This window comes from Acipenser ruthenus, chromosome 2 (assembly GCF_902713425.1).
Source record: "Acipenser ruthenus chromosome 2, fAciRut3.2 maternal haplotype, whole genome shotgun sequence".
Lineage (NCBI taxonomy): Eukaryota > Metazoa > Chordata > Actinopteri > Acipenseriformes > Acipenseridae > Acipenser > Acipenser ruthenus.
The window spans coordinates 4,378,101-4,388,611 of NC_081190.1; positions in this window are offsets into that span (position 1 = coordinate 4,378,101).

Genomic DNA, 10,511 nt, shown 5'->3' on the forward strand with positions numbered 1-10,511 from the left:
CAGGTCCGAGATACTGTTGTGGAGAAGTTTAAAGCCGGATTTGGATACAAAAAGATTTCCCAAGCTTTAAACATCCCAAGGAGCACTGTGCAGGCGATAATATTGAAATGGAAGGAGTATCAGACCACTGCAAATCTACCAAGACCTGGCCGTCCCTCTAAACTTTCAGCTCATACAAGGAGAAGACTGATCAGAGATGCAGCCAAGAGGCCCATGATCACTCTGGATGAACTGCAGAGATCTACAGCTGAGGTGGGAGACTCTGTCCATAGGACAACAATCAGTCGTATACTGCACAAATCTGGCCTTTATGGAAGAGTGGCAAGAAGAAAGCCATTTCTTAAAGATATCCATAAAAAGTGTCGTTTACAGTTTGCCACAAGCCACCTGGGAGACACACCAAACATGTGGAAGAAGGTGCTCTGGTCAGATGAAACCAAAATCGAACTTTTTGGCAACAATGCAAAACGTTATGTTTGGCGTAAAAGCAACACAGCTCATCACCCTGAACACACCATCCCCACTGTCAAACATGGTGGTGGCAGCATCATGGTTTGGGCCTGCTTTTCTTCAGCAGGGACAGGGAAGATGGTTAAAATTGATGGGAAGATGGATGGAGCCAAATACAGGACCATTCTGGAAGAAAACCTGATGGAGTCTGCAAAAGACCTGAGACTGGGACGGAGATTTGTCTTCCAACAAGACAATGATCCAAAACATAAAGCAAAATCTACAATGGAATGGTTCACAAATAAACATATCCAGGTGTTAGAATGGCCAAGTCAAAGTCCAGACCTGAATCCAATCGAGAATCTGTGGAAAGAACTGAAAACTGCTGTTCACAAATGCTCTCCATCCAACCTCACTGAGCTCGAGCTGTTTTGCAAGGAGGAATGGGCAAAAATTTCAGTCTCTCGATGTGCAAAACTGATAGAGACATACCCCAAGCGACTTACAGCTGTAATCGCAGCAAAAGGTGGCGCTACAAAGTATTAACTTAAGGGGGCTGAATAATTTTGCACGCCCAATTTTTCAGTTTTTTATTTGTTAAAAAAGTTTGAAATATCCAATAAATTTCGTTCCACTTCATGATTGTGTCCCACTTGCTGTTGATTCTTCACAAAAAATTACAGTTTCATATCTTTATGTTTGAAGCCTGAAATGTGGCAAAAGGTCGCAAAGTTCAAGGGGGACGAATACTTTCGCAAGGCACTGTATAAAAGACCAATTAACCCTATCGAAAACCTTCTCTGCATCTAAGGAGGTTACCCCAGTAGGATTGCTACTTTTACTGGCCCGATCCATGGTATTATATGTATTATATGATGAGTGCTTGTTTTTCATGAACACAGTTTAGTTTGAATGAATCAGATATGGGAGTGTAGAATGGCACTGTGTTACCTAGAACACCTTTAACTTAATAAACAAAAATAGTTTGAGAAGTTTTCAAATCTTAGTTTCCTATAACAGGGTATAATAATTTGGCAGGACAACTTCTTCTGTATGAAGGCAGCTACTTATTACATATGAAGCTGAAAACATAGAGACAGCCTATTTAGCACATTTTTTAAACTGGTGTTGGTTGGATAGCAATTCACCCTCCTGATCCAATCTTTTTTCTTCTAAAAGTGGAAGCTTGGCTAATGTAATACAGTGCCCTTTTTGTTCGAAAAGTATGGCTCAATTTCAAAACATGACAAACAGGTACGTTCACTATATAGCATTTACACAAGTCTTTCCCTAAAGGAAATAGAGTGAACTGGGGTTGACTGTTAGTGTTTAACCAGCTTAACTAGCAAAGACTAGGCAAGTCATAATACCTAGGTGTATCAGGAAACCAACATTTAATAGGCATGATGCAACTGTAAGCCTGTGGTCATGCTCTGTTGAACTGGTTAAAATGAACAAAATAAAATAAAAAGTTTCACATGAATATAAAGCTTGCAAGGTTTTCAGGCAGGAAATCTATAGTATCATTAATACAGTTCCTATTACATCACATTTATTCTTTGGTCAATCTACAAGCCAATTACCGGCAAGTTTCCATCAACCTATTAGGTATATAAACCTACTTTGCAAGCGCAGTCCTGCTGTGCTCTGATACTTATTATTAGTTTATTTTGCAGATGCCAATGCGATTTTTTAATTACTTGCTTTTACTCGGCTCTGTGTAATGTACAATCTAATAAAACAAAATATGTGTACTATTGCATATTGCTGCTTTCTGGAGCGCAAGAGGACATTACCTAATTCAGCTGTAATAATGCTATTACTGGCAGACTACAGTGGTGCCAGGTGCTCAGAGTTAAAGAAGTGATTATTACTTTCTAAAGTAAGACAGTGGCTTTTCAGATTATAGTGCTGGAGGGTTTATTGCCTGCATCAGAAGGTCATTGGATTGAAAGATAAGGAAAGCTTGCAGATCTCAGTCATGAATACTGTAGAAGGGAAGGTCAATGGATTGAAAGATAAAGAAAGCTTGCAGATCTCAATCATGAATACTGTAGAAGAGGGTTGCAAAATTCTCTGCTGCCAATACAGTGAACACTGATAAACGATCATAGGGGAGCCAGCAAAGCCTGCCCATTAGAGTTAGGCAGACTGGCTCAATTGTAATGCTGTCTTGAACAATCGCAGCTTTTATGTTTGCTTGGGTGCCTGGTTGTTTTCTAAACCTATTCCTATCTGTGCAATATCACAATTGCAATACCACATTACTCTTCTGAAAATGATCAAAGTTTTTTTTTTTTTTTCAGACATCTCCCTTTTGACTTGATTGACTGCAAAAAAAGTATGAAAAGCTATGAAAACAGCATAATACAGTAATATGGTTGATCTCAACTTTTTACAATGCCTCACAGCAGCACAAGAAGGCTAAAGGGTATATAGTATTTACTTATCCACATCGGCAGTAGGCTTTTCCACCTCACCAGTGAAAAGAGAGCTTCAGCAGTATTCATTAAATTAAAAACTATTAAATATGAAAGAGTAAATAACTTCAGGGGTCATTTGAATTGCTTTTTTAAAAATATATTCCCTTCCTATTTCATGCAACCATTCTGAGTGGTCCTTAGTTTCTCCAATACTGAGTCATTACAATTTTCTTAAGAATCTGTCTTTACCTGGAGAACTAAAGGTAAGTGGGTGCCCTCCAATCCCTCAGTCAAGCGAATCGCCTTTTTACATCTAGGAGCTCACAGCTGATATCGGTCATCTACCAGTCCCTGGATGACAAAGGCTAGCCCTTGCCACTAGTAGCACGATTAGGTGACTCAGTCCCTGACGATTTAGGCACCCTAACCCAGAACCAATGCAATGCTCCCTGTGGAATCACCAGAGCTGACCGGCAACTTTGCACAGCCAGGTCATGAATCTTACTATATGAATTCTTGGATAACAGCATTACATATCTTACTGAGCAGAAGGGTGGAGGACTACTGTTGCTGTGAATAGATCCAACAATACAATTCTTACCCATTACTAAAAGTACAGTTTTCATACTCCAATTTGAATTTACGTATATATAAAAAAGCATAATCATTTACATCATAGCCAAGCATGTACTAACACATCTGGAATTCCCATTGGCTGTACCCTACATACAGATCTAGAGCTTTTAACCTTGTTCTATGACATTTCATGTTATTCCAGCAATCTCTGGTAATTGCAAGTATGCTGCCCAAATCTGGCAGCCCTAGCAGCCAAGGTACAAAACGAAAAAAACATTTGATCATTATTCACAAGCCATGCTTTAATTGGTTTGCATGAGTGTATTTTAACAGAGGGGACATTAAAAAAGAGAGCTAAATTATTAGATGCTGCTGCCAAATTATTTTGGATGCATTATTACACTGTTACATTTGGCCCTTGGGATGTTCCTAGTGGAGTACGCTGTGCCGCCTGTAGTGTGTGCCAGTGATTCAGGAGCAAGACCCGCCCACCTGTCGCATATAGAGGAGCTGTGATCTGTGACTGCGAAGGGACATTAGAGGCGTTTTCACATTGGTACACTCCGGGTGCAAAGGTCGAGCAGACATTGGACCATGCAGGTCCTGCAATCCCACATTCATGTGAAGCTTAATTCTGTGGAAGTTATAAATAGTACTCAAGCCAGGTATATTTAAACCTGCTTCTCTTCACAGTCTGTGCCATGCTACGGATTTGATCTCTTCCCCAGCCTCATTTTCGTTGGCAGTCAGATTGCCTCCCTGTCTGACGCTCAGTGCCAGTAGGGAGATGTCAAAGTTCTGACGCAGCACAGAGTGTAAAATCAAGTAAGTCATAAACACTGTGACACACGCTGATGTGAACTGTTTTTATTCTCCAATAAAATATTGTTTTATAATCGCAAGGGTTGTCCTGACTGAAAATCAACATTCATTAAACAAAAATGTAGGTGACAGATTTTTTAATGGCACCTGTTGAAGGAACTGGTTGAATGTGACATTTTCAAGCAATTTACAACACAAAATACTGCAGGGGGTGATTGTTAAATTGTTGCCATAAAACATTAACATGTTTCATGGGCCTTGAATATTGTATAAATATGTATTACATATTCAACTTAAATTGTTAACCTGACATAGTTTGTTTCTCCAGGTATCATTCTCATCTGTAATAAATATATCAAGTGGTTTCCGCAGAGTCATTACATGAAGAATCCGCTTCCTCTGTTATCTGCAACAGAAGTCTTGGATTAAAGCATTAAAGTCCAGCGCAGCAGTCATTACCAGCTTGATAATTGACAGCGATGTTGTTTTAAATACAAGCCGTTGCACTAGTTAGTTTGTGAAGGACTGTATTAAAAGCAAGGTTTTTTTTTTATTGTATTGCTTATGCAGATGGTTGTTGTGTCAGTACAGAGCAATGGAACATGATGGAAATCTACAGCTACTGGTACTGTTGCATACGCACACTAGTTATTAATAAATACATTTAACACTAATACATTGGTTACTTTATCTAGTTATTATCCTATTTTATTTTAATTCTGTGTGTCATTGATTTTCATGACCAATCTTACTTCTGAATGTTTATATTTTCTATAAATATTAGTAAGAATAGGCCTGCCGTAGGTGCCTAAACGCATTTGAGGGTTCTGTAATGTCATTGTGTTTTCAGGTCATTTTTATTTTTATGGATCTCTTAGTCTGCTTGAATATTGATTGGTAAACAGTGCAATTGCATTGTAACAGGCCTCAAACAACTCAAAGCAGAATGTATCTTAATCACTGGGAAGAAACAAACAAAAAAAAAACTCTTGTTCCCAGAATAGAATGATTTGATTACTGAAATATTAAATATAACTATCCTCTACCTCCCATGAATAAAGCACTTAAGAAGTGTTTCATTTGTTTTGTAATCAGTGCATTCCATACAGGCCAATACAGTCAGATGTAGTACACCTCGTTATCACTGATAAATCACATATTCAGGTTGGTACGCTCAGTGTGAACACCATAAACCAGGAACCGTTTCAAAATTGTTCAAAATCATTAGCCGGTAGGTTGAAAGCAGTGCAATGTTCCGGCCAGACACCTAATATTTTTGGTCCATTTCCTAGCGTGGATTAGATTAGGAATTTTAGTGCATTTCTCACTTACACTTCTCAGAATGTGCTTTGAGAGGACCGTTTTATATATATATATGTGTGTGTGTGTGTGTGTGTGTTTCTCTCTTTTGGACTGAACCTCAATACTTAGAGGTTTTGTGGAATGACTGCAGCTACTGTTTACAACCACCCAGCCACACAAAGAAACCATTGGGGATGCATGTAAGCAAGGCCCTCGGAGTCATCATAAAACTGGCCGCTGCTGTGAATGATTTCTTCTGTAGGTCAAGTTGTAAGAGGAACAAGGTGAGGCCTAGTCGCAGAAAGCAGGCTCTGTGCCGGCATTACAAGGTTTAATTCACTTGTAAAGGCCCCTACTGGAATTTACAGTCTGGTTCCCTGAGGATGATGGTGTGGTTGCATTATTGCTGACTGTTTTATTTATATTTCTGCACCCTTTGCAACTGTGGCAACTGTGAGTCAGTAAATGAAAATATATTCATAAAATCACAGATAGAGATGAGGCAGACGCTACAGCTGCATGCCCCCAGTGCCCATTTATAAAACCACCTGATTTCAGAAAATGTATCTTTCAGGAATCCTTTCAGAAGTATGCCTCATTGTAGAAAAAAAGGAAATAGTGAGATTAGTAATGACCAAAAGAAAAAACTCAATAGAGAATATCATAGAAATCACACAATAGCCTATTAGAGGGTTAGGGTTATAGAATCACTTAGATACACAATCTATTAGTTTGACCCGAGGGAGACTGTTGAAAAGAGGAATTAAAAAAATAAATCCTATTGTTTTTCATTGCTGAATTTACACTAGCCTGTTCCATGACACAAAATAAATATCAAAGCACTGTATGAAAAGAACAATGAGGAATGCATTGTATCCAGTCACTTGCATTCAGGCACAACAAAGAGATATACTTGAATGTTTCTTTACCAAAGCCTGCTGTCCTTCAGACAGATTAAAATCGATTGGAAATGTAAATTGTACTGTTTTGTGCTGCAGATAATTAAAAAAAGGAACAGCAAAGGCAGTCAATCTTCAGAAATGACAATAAACAGAAAAATCAGGGCCGGCGCCAAGGGGGGCCTTAGAGTCCGTCCGTCCCCCCCCCCCAGTTCAGATCCCAAATTGAGATAAAAAACAATCTCTAATGAATACTGACATTGTGCTGTTTTTTATTAACTCTATGTTTATTTTAAGGGTGTGCACAGTTTTAGTAGAAGTACATTCTGTAAAACACACCCTATGTTATAGTTAATGGATTACATTTTTTTTTCCTTTTCCTTAAAAAAGTTCATATAGTACATTCATATTACTATGTTTAAGTCTTCAACTACATTTTTAATTAGGTGTGTGTGTGTGTGTGTGTTTTATTGGGGGGGGGGGGGGTCTGGTTGTGTGTTGTATTGACTCCTTCTCTGTGGTACTGTATCTTTCTAAATGGAGGTAATGGAACAGGAAGCCCCATTGATTCAGATGCTGCAGGCACCCACCGCTGCCTTCCTAACAGCACCCCAGCTGTGTTGTTTTTTATTTCCTATACAGGTACCATTGGGTGATTGGAGGAATAGAGACTGCAGCTGGGAATGGCTGCAAGTCTAGCAGTGGCTTCCCTGGTTTGGGTTGCTGTGGTCTGCTTCTGTACTGACAGCTATGCATCCCCACTAACCTTCTGATGTATAGTTCAGAAACTAGAATGATCTATACATCATGTTGAGTTACTTCAATACTCACACTTAATAAGTACATCTAAGCGAAATGCTAAATATCTACATTATAATGATGTATTATTTGATGGTGTTTGCAGTCATTCTAGACTCTATTGCTCCCATATCAATATCACCTGCATTACCTGGCTTTGGGCTTGTTTGAGTTTGTCTGGAGTACGCCAAGTGTCGGGATGAGGAAATGATTCCCAGTCCCAGTATTTAGGATTCTCCAGGTAAACTAAAGGCAGACTTAACATTGGAGCAACGGAACCCAGAACCTCTCAAAATGACACCACAGAATTATAAGAGAATTGTAAAAAGCTATTGAAATGACACCACAGAATTGTAAGATAACTGTAAAAAGCTATTGAAATGACATTTGAAGTTACAGTACTCTTTATTATTTGTGATGAAGATCATTCATGTTTTGTCCACTAGGGAGAGCACTTGCCTTATAAGTTATAGCTCTTAGTACAATTACATAGCTATAAACATGTTTTTCTCAGTTTGAAAAATAATAATCATAATTAAAAGAAATATAATTTTAGTTCAATGAACATTAACTGTGATTTAATCCAAAGCTTTTACCTATTGAACCCCCCACTGGATTACAATGCACCCACCGCTAGGTTTGCTGCACACTTTTGCATGCTGTTCAGCACTTATAATTTAAATACTATAATATTGACCAGAAAAGGCACTTAGCACCTTAGCATGGTTCTGTATCCACCGAATCACAGGTTGCAGTCCATCAAAACCTACAGTATATCTGCAGCTTTTGTTTAAAAGGAGGAAAATAAGAACCGTGTTAGTGGGTTATTCTCCAGAGATGGAGAAAATAACAATTAATTATTTGTGGAAAAAAACAGAAGTTTTATTTGTGTCGAATAAACAACATGAAACCTGTCTGCTGTGGATCACAGTGGTGTCCTCTGGCAAGTTCACATTATTTCAGAGATTGCAGCTGGATTGCCCTGCAGAATACCCTCTATTTGTATATTCCCACACACAGCTTCTTGTTCAAAAAAACCTCTGAACTGTCAGCTCTGATTCCTCACTGGTCCAGGTCAGCCTTGGGCTACAGACAGCCTACGTGAGCTGCAGGGATCATAATAATTATGGAAGGTAATGGCTTTTAGACAGACCACCTGAGCATCACGCCAGAACCAATTTCATAGTCCCTTCCCCCTGTCTTGTACATCACATAGTGTTTGATCTAGCGTCAGTCAGTTACCATGTTCAAATTAACTTTTAAGTACATCCAAGCTTGTCAACTCGAGTAAGCCATCACATCTGTTTGGCTGGATTGCAGAACATTTGCACTGAATGTGCTTATTTACCTAGGACTACAGAAATACAGAATACACTGTGAGCTGCTCATGGCCTGTAGATGACTCTCTCTCTCTAATATGCAGCAGTATGCAAACTGGCTCCACTTAGCCCAGTATCTCAGAGTCCCTCTGCCAACACAGCAAAGCATATTGTCAAGTGGACACAAACTGGATTTTGATCAAAAAGTTAAAAGGTTCAATACAGTGGGAATTTTCCCTAAAAGTGATGGGCAAAATTGAAATATTTACTATGGAAGATGTTTCAATATCAATGGAAACCAATTCAATTCGATAAGGAGAAACACTGGGCTCTGTTGCTGCTGTATTTTAGTGAACAAAAACAAACAAACGAGGTTTGGTACATTATATTAACTAAATTAGTATCTACCAGCCGACCACCTTCCCATCCTTTATTCAAGGAACATTACAGGAGTAAAATTAAAAGGCAATTTAATAGTATCTACATTTTCCTGTTGAATAACCTAGTCTGTGTTCTGCATGAGTCTCTGTTGTTGTCCCTGCTTAGATCACTGCCTGCTAATTGGGCAGATTGTGAGGAAGGTGGGGAAGCATATTTGAGTTGCCCAATAATTATGTGCTACAGTATACAGAGTAACACTAATATGCTTCCCCACCTCATACTGTCTCTGTTATATATGCGTCTTTTCAGAAACTATTTTTGATTTCATAACAAAAACAGCTGCAGGTAATCACACAGGATGCATATACTACGACAATAAACAGGAAATAAATGAACTGAGGGATAATGCAGGTGATATAAAGTGCATTAAAAAATTCGGTCGGTCCGTAAAATGAGATCGTCCCACAGGCGCGTCTAATTGTACTTTTGCTCGTGTCTGAGGTCAAATGTACGAGCGATGTGCACGCGCAGCAGTTGTCGGCTGCATTTTGCATTCGTTTACTAACTTTTTCGACAGGACCGATTTCAAAATAGCCTATTTTTTATATATTTTTTGGATTTCAAAACTTAAAAGTTGAAAGTAAATGATTACGAAAGTTTTCACGAATGTTGTTGCTGTGTGGTTTGTGCTGTTATGTCTGGAATAAACACGAGTCGTGTAAATGATATTAAAAATGCATATTGTATTATATATAACGTTATTGCCATTGTGTTTATATGTTTATTTTATATACAGTACACACACAAGATTGGTATTGACAGTGAGAAACACAGGGGATACCAAATTAGACAGCTGGCAATATCTTAGTCTATAGTCTATGGCTGTATTATTTGGTATCCCCTGTGCATTTCAGGCAGTGGGGCTCCTAGAAATGTCAAACTTGCACAGTATGTCTTCCAGTGCCCCATTCACACACACACAGGGTTTGATTGATATTGGGTGTATTTACAGTGAGAAACACAGGGGATACCAAATTAGACAGCTGACAATATCTTAGTCTATGGCTTTCTGTTTACTGATATTTTAATGTTCTGCTATATTGAATGTTATTCTATCCTGTTCATTTTTTTGATAGAGAACAACTTGTATCATTTAGATAATTGCTTGAGGGTAAACACTGTTCCATGTGGCATGGGAAAGAGAATTTAAAAGATCACATGACATGTTCACAGGTTCTGGTTTATTACATCACAATATATCAAATCCACATGTTGTTTGTTGTGTTGTATACTGTCATACTGCCTTTGTTTTTGTTTTTTTTACTGTAGAGCTTATTAAAAAGGTTAATGTTTTAAGTCTTTAGGAGTATGCTGTGTTTTATTGCAATATGCTGTGTTTCATTGCAGTGTGTTTTTTTTGTTATTATTTATTTTTGTTTGAAGACACTTTTGAAAGTTTTTCTATTAAGCACTTTGTTATTGTGACCACTTATTATTTTTTCTGCACGCTTTCTATTTATTTTTATATATATATATGACCT